This window comes from Panthera leo, chromosome A2 (genome assembly GCF_018350215.1).
Source record: "Panthera leo isolate Ple1 chromosome A2, P.leo_Ple1_pat1.1, whole genome shotgun sequence".
NCBI lineage: Eukaryota > Metazoa > Chordata > Mammalia > Carnivora > Felidae > Panthera > Panthera leo.
This window is the reverse complement of record NC_056680.1, coordinates 44,489,901-44,503,528: the sequence shown is the minus strand read 5'-3', so window position 1 is coordinate 44,503,528 and position 13,628 is coordinate 44,489,901. Positions and strand designations below refer to the sequence as shown.

Below are 13,628 nucleotides of genomic sequence, written 5' to 3'. Positions count from 1 at the left end.
TCTATTTTATGCCTATTTTACTGTCTATGGAATAAAGCTTGTACAAATTAAATGACTTCCCAGTGTTCCCTAGTTATTGAACCCAGACATTTTTTAGAAAAATGCTTATTTATTTTGAGAGACAGAAGGAGAGAGAGAGTGACAGAGAGAGAGCGCATATGTGCACACGTGAGCATGGGATGGGCAGAGAGAAAGGGAGAGAGAATCCCAAGTAGGCTCCTCACTGTTGGTGCTGAGCTCCACGTGGGGCTCAATCCCATGAACTGTGAAATCATGAACTGAGGTGAAATCAAGAGCCAGACACTTAACTGACTGAGTCACCCAGCTGCCAGTGAAGCCGGACATTTAAACCCAAGTCATTTGACTACCGATTGTGCATTTGTAATTAAAATACAGTAGTCTATTCCTATCTGGGGAAATTATATGTTCCAAGACCCACCACCCCTCAAGATGCCTCAAACTTGGAGAGTGCTGAACCCAAAGCATACTATGAAATATCCCATATATACATACCTATTATAGAATTTAATTTATAAATTAGGCACAGTAAGAGACTAATAACATTAACAATAAAATGGAAAAATTATAACAATATACTGTTATTAGAGTTATGTGAATATGGTCTCTCTCTCTCTCATAATATCGTATTGTACTGTCCTTCCCTTTCTTCTTGTGATGATGTGAGATGATAAAGTGCCTCTTGTGATGATGTGAGATGATAAAGTGATGACATCAACTGAGGTGAATGACGGAAGCATTGTGACATAGCGTTACTCTACTACTGAACTTCTGAACATACATCAGAAGGAGGGTCATCTGCTGACAGAAGTGAAACAGGTAACTAAAACCTCAAAAAGTGAAACTGCAGATAAAGGGGGATTACTGTATTCTACCATTTCCCACCATAATGTGCTGATGGGAGAGAATATTTATCATAACTTGAAAACCAGTAAGTCTGTGTTCCCACTGTTCTTTGCATATGTGTTACTGCAGTTATCAAATTGCATTGCGGTTAGCTATTTATGTTTCTTATGGGCCACTGGAATGAAAGCTTTTATAGGGAAAGGATCAGGTCTTAAACATTTATGGAACCTCAGGGCCTAAAACAGTGGCTGGCTGGTACATAGATTTCTTATAACTATTACCGAATTAATTAATGAATTTTAACTGTTACAAAGCCAAATAAGGGTATTTTCTGCCACCAACAGTACAAAGTTACATATTTAAAAAAAATTTATTCCTTGTAATAAAATTGCCTCAAGTAATATTTATTTAAGAAAAAAATGGAAACATAAAATTAATCAGCAATGACTTACTTTGGAAAAATCAATAATGATCAAAAAGGGCCACTTATTGTACTATGATCTAGAAAGGAAAATGGTTACTCCTTAAAACACAGTTTTGTTTTGATTTTGTTTTTAAATGTACATTTTCTTAATACTAGTTCAAAAATCAAGTCTTACTCATAAGGACCTATTTGTAGAATCATAAACAACGGCTACAAAGACTCTAGCTATTCTATGAAAACAAAACTCTGGAAGTAAATTAAAACCCCAAGGACATGTAGCCAGTTATTCTAATACCAAAAGTAGCCTGTGAACGGAATTGAGAAATCTAAAGAGGAAGAGTTTTAATTGGCCTGGATAACAAGATAAATCATCTTTATTCCTCTTCTAGGAAGTCATGAAAGAAAGTCACACATTTGTTCTGTTGTTAGTTGTGGTGTGTTACCAGCGCAGGTTACAGCAAATGCTGTACAGACACCTGGATGAGTCTGAACTTCATGGGGGTCAGTCCTCTAAGATAATCTTGCCCTTTCATATTTGCAGGCTATATTCTAACTTCAAAGTGCATCTACACAAATGGATAATACAGTTTACAAGGGAGATAAAATCTTTAAAGAATCAAAGCAATGCCACAACTGACCTTCCCGAAAAGGCAGATGAAAGTATCCCTTCACTGATGCCTCATGTTATTTGTGTACATATAGGACACTGTTACAACTTTAGGGTGTGAACAGATACATATCCTCCATACCCTATTCTTTTTCCTTATGTATAGGCACCCAGCTAGAGAAGAATGTGGGAAATTGTGGCGTTGGGTCCCACAGGAAATGACTGAGACCGCACCTTGAGTCTATCCCACCCGATCTACCCTCATATTCTTTCCTGAGAAGGCCTATAGTGGTCACCAAATCAGGCTGAGGCTCCTATCATTGGAATTTCTCCAATCAGGAACGAAAACTAAGACTTTACATTTTTTTTCACCTAGATCTCAAGTGAGCAGGAAACAAATCACCAACCTACATCAAAGAGGTTCAAGCTTGTTGCAGAGATGCCAAGCTTGATTTTTCAATGTCAGTCTCCAGAGATATTAATTCTCAGTTCCTATTTGTAGCTTTATCGCTATGTATGATCATACTGAAAATTCAAAGAGGATTGTGTATAATTCTATTCCCTATTCTTATTTATTTTATTACAAGTTTAAAAATGAATTTAAATGTTTAAAACACATCAACAGTTAAGACACTGTTCCCTAAACTACTCAAGCTCATGAAAACATCTTAAAAATAATCAAGTAGCACAGCTTTAAAGACTTGAATACAATGCTAATAATAATAAAAAAAAGTAGAGCTTGTACATAGCTTGGTTAAGAACAGGCAATGTACAAGAATGATGTAAGATCATCTGAATTAATATTTGCAACACTAACAAATCAGATTATTCTTCTGATATACAAAGCCTTGCAAGAAGGGTGTCCTACATCATCAGTCCCTTGAGGAATTGTGGATAAACAGAAAATAATTATATCCCTAGAGATGAAATAAAACTGGTTGTCCCCCTGAGAGAGCCCTTGTTTTGATGTTAAAGGATGGGCGTTACTGGTATTTCAAAGGAAAACCTCCCCAGAAGCAGGATGCAATAAAAACTAACATACAGATTAAAAAGACAATTAAATATTAACGAGGCCAAACCCACTTACAAATCAAATGCAGAAGAAAGGAGACATCTTTCTTTCAGAGAAAGTTGGATTCACTCATCACATCCTATTGCTTTAAAACAACAAATCTGTTTGTGTTATTGCATACCAAGCATCACGTTTTGGAGAACACAGACGTGACCTTCGCAAAGCAAGCTGGTTACTAAATAATGCATAACTATGATATTTGTGTTGTTCCAAAAAAAAAAAAAAGTGGAGAATATCTTGAATGAGAATTTTCATGTAAAATGACAAATGTTTTTCTCTGGTAAGTTTTGGCTAGGTTCACTTTGGGTCCCAGGAATTGCTCAAGATGTGGTTTTTGACTATCTAATCCTGGAAAATAGGAGGCTACATGTTTATAGCTATGTGCAAAATTTTCTAAGATAACTTTGCTATTAATTTTGTTATTAAAAGTCTTTTATTGTAAATAAAATGTCTCCAACCTACTTATCATAAATCCCAAAGCTAATTCACAGACTATCTACACTTCTTTATGAAGGGAAAGGCAGAGGCAGAGGTAATGATCTTAGTGACTTAAGAATGTGCCCAATTTTTGGGGTGCCTGGGTGGCTCAGTCAGTTCAGAGTCCAACTTCGGCTCAGGTCATGATCTCACAGTATGTGGGTTCGAGCCCCGCGTTGGGCTCTGTGCTTACAGCTCGGAGGAGGGAGCCTGCTTCAGATTCTGTGTCTCCCTCTCTCTCTGCCACCTCTCTCCCCAGCTAGTGCTCCGTCTCTCTCTCTTTCTCCCTCTCGTAAAAGAAATAAAATAAACATTAAAAAAATAAAAAAAGAATGTGACCTTGGGGCGCCTGGGTGGCGCAGTCGGTTAAGCGTCCGACTTCACCCAGGTCACGATCTCGCGGTCTGTGAGTTCGAGCCCCGCGTCAGGCTCTGGGCTGATGGCTCGGAGCCTGGAGCCTGTTTCCGATTCTGTGTCTCCCTCTCTCTCTGCCCCTCCCCCGTTCATGCTCTGTCTCTCTCTGTCCCAAAAATAAATAAAAAATGTTAAAAAAAAAAAAAAAAAAAAAAAAAGAATGTGACCAATTTTAAATAAAATGAAAGTCTTTTTCACACAGAAATTTAAATATATTTTTGGACCAAAAAAATACATGATTGGTTTAGAAATCATAGAATTTTACCTCTGACTTAGAAGACAGATGGGGTTTACTGTATTTCAGACTTTGCTGGTCCCCTTCCCTTTATTTTAAATGGCAGCTATAGTGAGATGTAATTTATATATCATACAATTCACATATTTTAAGTCTAAAATTCAATAGTTTTTAATATATTCAGAGTTGTGCAACTATCACCACAATCTGTTTTAGAATATTTTCATCATTTCCCCCACAAAGCCCATTAATAGTCATTTCTTTTTCTCCCACTACCAACCAACCACCCCCCCACCCCCCCCCCCCCCCCCCCCCCCCACCCCCACCCCAGCGAATGCTCTCACCTCTGTAACAACTTGCCTACTTTCTAACTCTATGGATTTGTTATTCTGGACATTTCAAACAACAGAATCGTTTAATATGTGGTCTTTCATGACCAGAGTCTTTTAATCAGCATAATGTTTTTAAGGTTCATTCATGTTGTACTATGTATCAGTATGTCATTCCTTTTTTTCTTCCTTTTTTTTTTTTTTTTAAAGTAGACTCACACCCAACATGGGGCTCAAACTCACAACCCTGAGATCAAGAGTCTCATGCTCTACTGACTGAGCCAGCCAGGTGTCCTTTATTCCTTTTTTATTGCTGAATAAGATTACTGTATAGATATACCACATTTTATTAATGCATTTACCAGCAGATGTACATTTGTGTTGTTTCCTACCTTCCTTTAGCAAATTCTTTCTTCTCTTGGTTCTCTTTGTTACCTAATTTTAGTCTTTCCATGGACAAACTTCTTCCCTTAAATTCTAGGTTGCAAATTTGTTGTGTGCCCTCTGCATGCCTCTACATTCTCTTTGTGATTACATTCATTCTGTATGCCCCAGTGAGTCCTACATGCTGAAAAGCCTCAAATCTCAATGTCTAGAGACTTCCTTGCTATGGGTTGGACCCATACAGTTTCCTCCCTCCCTATTAACTTTCCATGGTACTTACTATCTTTCCAAATATCTAACTACTTCAGTGCACATCCCTAAAGATCCTGACTCTTGCTTTTTCCCCCTCATTTTTCACATTTAAGTGGATCCCCATGGCATATCTATTTTACCTACAGCTATGTCTTGAATCCATCCTTATTCCATGCCATTAGTTACTTGTTTGCTCACCATGCATCCCTATTCTACAGACTCATTGTTTGGATTCTAGTGTAACACTTCTTGGACTCTTTAATAAGTCAACATCATTGAGGAACTAAAATACAACTTGCTTAGCATATAAAATAAACAGCCTGCATGGTCTTGCCTCTGTTTATCTAATTGATCTTGCTCTGATTTTCCACAGGTGACCTCAACTGCAGTCACTTCAGACATTTGGTGTTTATGAACAGTGCCAGGATTGCCCTACCTTTATGTCACTGGATAGTTTATTTCCTCTGCCTGGAATTCAATTTTCTTCATCTATTGCTTAATTTCATATGTCCATTGAGGTAGAGACTAGTTAGCTGCTCACTAAACACTTTTTCTTTTCCCTGGACCCAGAACCAGACCGCACCCTTCTGCAATTAAGTATAGCCTGTGAATGAATTCCAGCCATTGGCCCATGGGGGGAAGTATCCTTTCAGAGTCAGACAGTGAAATCCTCTTGTACAATGTCCCTTTCTCTTTCCCTGTCAAGTGGCTGAATGTTTGTGTCCAAAGACATCTTGAAATGTCACATGTTGAAGATTAGCCTGGATCCCTAAATGACTACACTGGGCCACAGCTGTTCTTGCCACTTTCCTTCACTGAATCTTACAGGAGTGAGAACTACATTTCTAGGATATTAAGCCTTAGATTTTAAGGATAATCCGATATAGCAATCAGCACTAATCTCCAACAACCAAGTGATTGGGAAGGTCTTAATTTCTTTTTTTTTCTTTTAATGTTTTGTTTGTTTTTTTGTTTTTGAGAGAGTGAGAGAGAGAGAGAGAGAGAGAGAGAGAGAGAGAGAGAGAGAATGTGAGCAGGGGAGGGCTAGACAGAGAGGGAGACAGAGAATCCGAAGCAGGCTCCAGGTTCTGAGCTGTCAGCACAGAGCCTGGAGAGATCATGGCCTGAGCCAAAGTCAGACACTCAACCCAGTGAGCCACCCAGGCACCACAGGAAAGGTCTTAATTTCTACTTCCACATCCGTCCTTTTGTGCATCATACTACTTGCTAAATAGTATGGGAACAGTGCTTGGGAAGCCTATTCCCTTCACTATATTGCACACTTCATGAAGTCATGGACTGGGCCTTTTTTTCTTTTCCTTTTTTTTTTCCAATTTTTATGTATTTATTTTGAGAGAGCATGCACATGTGTGCCAGCGGGGGAGGGGAAGAGAGAGAGAGGGAGAAAGAGAATCTCAAACACACTTGGCACTATCAGCACAGAGCCCAACACGGGGCTCAAACTCACAAGGAAACCATAAGATCAGGACCTGAGCAAAATTCAAAACTCAGGTATTTAACCAACTAAGCCACCTATTCACCCCATGGACTGGGTCTTTGATCTTTATAACCCAGCATCAACCATAATATCCACTATATAGGTACTTGATAAGTATTTGTTGAATAAAGTTCCTTTCACATATCTTTCCCCATTTGTAGGAACACTAGGAATTTTTAACAAGAAGTGTGTGTGTGTGTGTGTGTGTGTGTGTGTGTGTGTTGTTGGAGGGGTATTTATTTCTGTGTTTATCTAAATCTGGGAAATGTTTGGGGCACTTGAGTGACTCAGTTGAAGCATCCAACTTTGGCTCAGGTCATGATCTTGAAGTCCCGTGAGTTCGAGCCCCACGTTGGGCTCTGTGCTGACAGGTCGGAGTCTGGAACCTGCTTCGGTTTGTGTCCCCCTCTCTCTCTGCCCCTCCCCAGCTTGCACTCTGTCTCTCTCTCAAAAATAAACATTAAAAAATTAAAAAAATAAATCAGAAATGCTACATTAAACAAAAAATGTTTCCTTATTGCAGTCATTCTTAAACTTCTGTATAGTAATGAACCTCATCAAGATGGTAGTTTTTTTTTTCCCAAAAATTATTTGATCGCAGGCTTTTTTTCTTACAGAACATCTTGAGAGGCAAGTAATCCACAAAGCATATTGTGGAACAAGAGCTGACCTTGAGTAATATAAATATTGCAAAATCTTGCACAGAAACTCTGAAATGTTTATTTCAATCCTAGATGCATAAATCATACAGCCAGCTTAAATATTCAGGGCCTGATGAGTTTCTGGAATATTCATGCCATAGGCTCTCTTCATTTGGGGTTGCCTAGCTTTGGGATATTTCTGTGCCATGAGTACACACTCAGAACAAGAACTAGGGATGTGAGGATAAAATAAATCACGCTCAGTGCATTTCTTTTGTTGTCTCAGTCTGGCTAAGAATGAGGTGAAAAGAATGTAGCTATTGGCTCAACTAAAGAGAGTTTTGTAGTCAGTATGATATAGTAGGGAACCTTCTTTAATTGGCCCTGCATCTCAGTGCCCTCAACTATAAAAATCAAAACATGTAAAGAACTTGGTAGAGTACCTGGCATAGGTAAATGCTCAATAAACATTCCATGCCATTGTTATTAACAGGAAGAGAACTGGCAGCAAGCCTCCTTGTGGTGATCTTGCAAAAGTCACCTTACCACTTGGGCTTCAGTTCCCTGTTTTTCCAAAGCAAAGCGTGGGATTAAATCGCCTCTGACATCTACTGCTCTGACATGCCGGGCTGCAGTCTTGTTTAACTTCAGTCTTCTACCTGTCATTCTGGACTTGCACAAGTCATGCTCCTGTGTTTCCTCCTTGTGAAGATGCTAAGAGGAAGCAATCAAGTCTAGATTATCATCACTAGTGAAGACAAAACAGAGGCAGGGATAATCCCCTAAAGAAGATATTTCAATGTCATTCCAATTTGACCTTGGAATTTCCAGTGATTGTGGGGTTTGAAATTTCACCTTCCTAATTTGCTAGATACTATAGTTTTACTTGCCTGGGCACACACTGATTATTGACAAGGTTAAAACAGGCCTGAAGCAGGCCAAATACAGAACTTGTCAAATAGACAATACAGCCTAGAGATTCTTAAAAGCAGCATGCTAGTTTCAGGAAGCAAATGTATTCAAAGTAAAATGTCGTGGCTATCTAAGGTGAACACATGCTGTTTACTTTATACAGTTTGCTGCTTTATCTCCTCACACATGAAATACCTGTTTGATGTAACAGTGTGGCTGGATCCAACGCCCCCGACATTAGTACATCTTCCTTAAATAAGCCCTTGCAGACTTATAACTTTATTTCTTTTTCAAAGTGTTTGAGTATACTACTGTAGTTTTATCATCATTTATAAAGCATCTCATACACCTTGGAAAATCCATAAGTACTGTGACTTTACAGTTTTCAGGATGTTGGATGCTTACAACTGAACTGAGGTCACTCCTGAGATAGATTGTTCACAGTCAGAGTAGCTTGAGAAGAAATGTAAATTTCTCTGGACACAAAGAAACAGAGATTTGCCAAAGCTCAGTGATTTTGTAGCAAACTGTCATGCTATTTTAAAAGCCAATAAAATACAAACACAAATAGGATTCCATGTATAAGGTACAGCTAAGAAAATGAAGCTGTTCAAACAATTCTTGATGAGGTTTCCAGTTCTATACATGGGAAGAAAAGCAACATTTTGAGAAATTCATGTGTTGTCATGTTTAATATAATATCTCTCAAAAAGATGATGTACACTGAGTATGACTTCAAGCCACTGCCATATCACAGGAAAACTATCAAATAAATACTGTGTATGTCAAATATACACCAGATATCATGAAAAATCTTGAAAGATAAGAAAGAATAAGTCCTCAGTCTCAGGCTGATCATCTTATATTTAGGAAGCCAAACTAAACGAGTGAGAAGGTAGATAATAATAGTTAAAGAACAGCTGGAACATTAGCGTAAGCAGCATTAGAATTCACTAATCATTATGGCAGATAAGAGAACAGAAACCTCATGGCACACTAGGGTTTTGTCTATAAGATACTACAGATTTACTCTTTGCTCCTGTTTCTTTTTTTTCCCTTCCACTGCTCTGTTACTACTTCTGAGAAACTTCTTATGATATTTTATTCTGCAATAAAATATTATTTTCTAATAACATTCTCTGTTATAATTGCACAGTTCAGCCTTGAACAACAACATGAGTTTGAATTGTGTGGGTCTACTTATACATAGATCTTCTTTGATAAATACAGTACAGTACTATAAATGTATTTTCACTTCCTTACGATTTTCATAATGTTTTCTTTCCTCTAATTTATTTTATGGTAAAAATATAGCATATAATATATATAACATACAAAATATGTGTCAATTGACTGTGTACATTATTAGTAAAGGGCATAGTCAACAATCATCTATAAGTAGTTAAGTTTTGGGGGGACTCAAAAGTTACACGTGGATTTTATACTGCATGGGGGGTTGGTACCCCTAATCCCTATGTTGTTCAAGGGCCAATTGTATTTTAAAATCAATTCATGGGGCGCCTGGGTGGCTCAGTCGGTTGGGCGGCCGACTTCGGCTCAGGTCATGATCTCGCGGTCCGTGAGTTTGAGCCCCGCGTCGGGCTCTGTGCTGACAGCTCAGAGCCTGGAGCCTGTTTCAGATTCTGTGTCTCCCTCTCTCTGACCCTCCCCCGTTCATGCTCTGTCTCTCTCTCTCAAAAATAAATAAACGTTAAAAAAAAATTAAAAAAAAAATAAAATCAATTCATGAAATCTGAATCAAACACAATTCATGAAAACTGAAATATTGACTGTGTGTGCATGTGTGTATATAATTTAAAAAAAAAATTTGAAGCCCTTTTTTAAAATCATGGATTCATGACTTACAGCTGACCCTCTCCTGGGTTCAAATCTTAGAAACTTCAAAATGCTTTCTTAAAGAAAGTATGGTCTTTTTTGGTTTACTTATTTAAAACATTTTTTAACATTTATTATTGAGAGACAGAGAGAGACACACAACATGAGCAGGGGAGGGGCAGAGAGAGGAGAAACACAGAATCTGAAGCAGACTCCAGGCTCTGAGCTGTTAGCACAGAGCCTGACGCGGGGTTCGAACTCACAAACCAGGAGATCATGCCCTGAACCAAAGTCAGAAGCTTAACCAACTGAGCCACCCAGGTGCCCCTACTTATTATGTTTTTTTAATTATTGATTTATTATTTTAAGAGACAGAGTGCATGAGTGAGCAGAGGACAGGCAGAGAGAGAGGGAGAGAGAGAATCCTAAGCAGGCTCAGCCCTGTCAGTGCATAGCCTAATGCAGGGCTCAATCCCATGAATCTGTGAGATCATGACCCGAGCCAAAATCAAGAGTCAGTTGGTTAACTGACTGGGCCACCCAGGTACCCTTGGGCTTTTTTATTAACAAAAAAAGTCTTGAAATGAAGAAAAGTTACCTACTCTGGGCAACTCGCTCCACCTTTCTTAGTCTCAGATCCCTCAGATAAAATAACACCACTCACTTCTTAGATTATGAGTTAAGATAAAATGAAGAGATATTTTACTGGAAATGTCTGTAAGAAATAAAGGATGGTACAAATGCTCATGGCTCCGGGGATTGAAGAAAACCGAAGGATGCTGCCTCACAAACATGAAGATAACAAAATGACGTTACAATAGAGGTAGGTGGAACCAACTTACTTATTTGTGTGAACTTCAGTAAGTTGCTTTACTTTTCTGAGCTTTAATTTTCCTCCACTGTAAAATGAGTTATCAGTAGTACCTATTTTCAAAATCACCTGACACAAAGCAGCTGATCTAAATATTAACTAGTATCAAATGTGGTGATGTAGGTCACTTGGCAATGAATCTGGCCCCTAGTATATGAGTAGTAAGTCATACTTCTAGGATCGTTTCTATGGCAAGTCATTATCATCACTTGAGTTATACCTGATAAAGTCAATATGAGAGTCGGGACAAGTTGGAATAATTTATTTATGTTATTTGTCCACTGTATGGAAACTATACTATAGCCAGATGACCTAAGAGGGTTTTACGTATTCACATGCTCCCATGAAATTAATAAAGTCTCTGGTCAAAAAGGGGTTAAGAATTTCCCTTGTAGAAATACTTCATTATTAATTATTATTATTTTATATCCTTTTTCACCCTAGAGCTCTTGTGTTGGAAAAGAACGGCTACAACATATTCTTTTGAATGTCTCTCTCTCTATCCAAACCGCAGAGCCATAAACACACACATCTGATGCACGACTCACCCATCTGAGAAACCACACATGCGCGCCCCATGCTAACTACTTAGGTTTACAGAATGCATATTTACAAAAAACTAATTTACTTCCCCTGCTCCCTGCAGTCCCATCTTGTTTCCATGCAGCTGATCCAACTTTCAATTCACAAAAGCAAAACCTCCTTAGAACCAAAATAAATACTAATCTTAAATTCAATGTACCCTGACAGCAAATAAGTTTGCTGTGCTTACTTCAGCATGAATAAAACGCCCGCAAGGAGACTCCCACATAAGAGTATATTTACAAGTTCCATTACCCACTGGAGAGATTGATGTAATAAACCTATAATAAAAAGCCTCATGTTATAGATTTCTCTAATGTTTCTTATCAAACAGCCTATATTATCTTGGCTTGTGTATTCAATTTAAAATAGGTTTTCATTAAATGCCTGAAAGCTAGAGGTCATTTTCACTTTTTTTTTTTTTTTTTTTTGACATCCAGGAATGTTTACAGACACTTTCTGCCCCCAGAATTGGAAAAATACACCTGTCTGGTCAAGTACTTCATGGCATTAACCTATATAGTTATTTTTAGTCCTTAATAGTTTTCTAAGCCGTAACAGTTGGCTGTCCCATTATATTAACTACTTTTATTGCCAAGTAGGAGTAGGTGAACTGTTCCAGATCACATCAGACGACCACTGTAATCTTAAATTATTTTGTGTTATGTATAGATTTTTCAGAGAGCTTGCTCATTTGAATTTAAAAGTAATGACCAGAACTCTCAAGGAGCCATTCTCCTGAAATCTGAGGAAAACCACTTACATAAAACTGGAAGTCTTTCTACCCCAGAAAAAGGAAGGTAGCTAAGTAGAAAACTTGAATTCCTATCCCCATGTGTGTCTGTATATCCCCACTGAGTTTTACCCACTGCTCCTCTAGCCACATCTTCGAAATCGAAATGAAGAAACTGGTAGAAATTTTCAAATATCTGCAGGCTGTTTGAAAGAATCACAAGATACAGGCAGTCCAAAATAGTGTAAATGATATTAAAATAACTTGTAGATGATGGTTCCTAAGGCAAAGTAGTGTTTTGGCAGAAAAAACAAGTCTACAGAGCATTTGCAACCTATCGTTATATGTATATACTCATTGATGACTGGGAAGCATCTAAATCCAAAACACTAATTAGTTAGACTTCCCCTTTGAGACTTGTTTTCCCAATAAATTACTGTCACATTAAAATTGTCAAAATCTATCAATTTATTAATTTATCTAACATATATTTACTTAGTCCATATTATGTTCCAGGCACTGTACTAAAGTTTGGGATTCAAAAGAGGAACAGATACAGCTGCTATCTTCCTAGAATTAGGGGGGTCAGAACAAACTGAACCTCAAACAGTCATAATAACAAACCCTTGATTACAACTTGGGAAACATACTCTGAACACAGAAGCACAGGGAATCTGATGACACTTCTGGGCAATTCAATGTGAGATGAAGTCACACTGCTCTTTTCAGGGGAAAATAGTATCATCCTTAGGTTACCTTTTACATCCATTTTTAATTACCTTCAATTTTTCGGACTTGGAATACATTTTTCTTTCTTGAGATATATGTGGATCCTTGTCTACTACCACTGAGTGGAATAAAAGGCTATCTTCCCTTTCTTATAAACTAAATTATAATTAATCTGCTTGGGGAGCCTGGGTGGCTCAGTCAGTTAAGCATCTGACTCTTGGTTTTGGCTCAGGTCATGATCTCACAGTTTGTGAGTTCAAGCCCTACATTGGGCTCTATCCTGACAGTGCAGACAGTCCTACTTGGGATTCTCTCTCTCTCCCTCTCTCTGCCCCTGGCCTACTTGCTCTCTCACTCCTCCCCTCAAAATAAATAAATAAACTTAAAAAAATTATTCTGTTTTTAATATTCCACAGGATACTTGCTCACACTCTTCAACATTCTTGACAGATAAATAATTCCTGCCACAATCCTAACATTTTCATCACAATAAAATACTCTCCTCTTCTCCAATCCAAAATGTTCATTCTATTTTTTAGATATCTCAAATTGTGAGAAAGCAAATCCTAAATCTGAGGTAGAATGTGCCTTTGGTTTTTCCCATGTATCCAAGGTCTCAGGCTACTGCAAACAAGTCAGTTTCCTCCTCTATGTGACAGTCCTTCAAATATTTTAAAGTTAACAACCCACATGGAATTGCCCTGAAAGCAAGAGTCAAAAGAAACTTGGTAACACTGTGGTGATTTGCATATTCATTTCTTTAGCATC

The 13,628-nt window shown here is 38.0% G+C and overlaps 1 protein-coding gene and 1 long non-coding RNA gene across 9 annotated transcripts in view; one reads left to right on the top strand and one right to left on the bottom strand.

Annotated features, from left to right (window-relative positions):
• CNTN4 (contactin 4) overlaps positions 1–13,628 on the bottom strand; it is an 893,585-nt gene that overhangs the window by 369,346 nt on the left and 510,611 nt on the right. The gene's annotated exons all lie outside the window — the stretch shown is intronic.
• Positions 771–2,845, top strand: LOC122214590. 2 transcript variants are annotated; one of them, XR_006199984.1, is made up of 2 exons: positions 771–837; positions 2,062–2,845. It is a non-coding gene; the product is annotated as an uncharacterized LOC122214590 (long non-coding RNA). The 2 variants fall into 2 exon arrangements; XR_006199983.1 differs by lacking the exon at positions 771–837 and adding an exon at positions 867–949.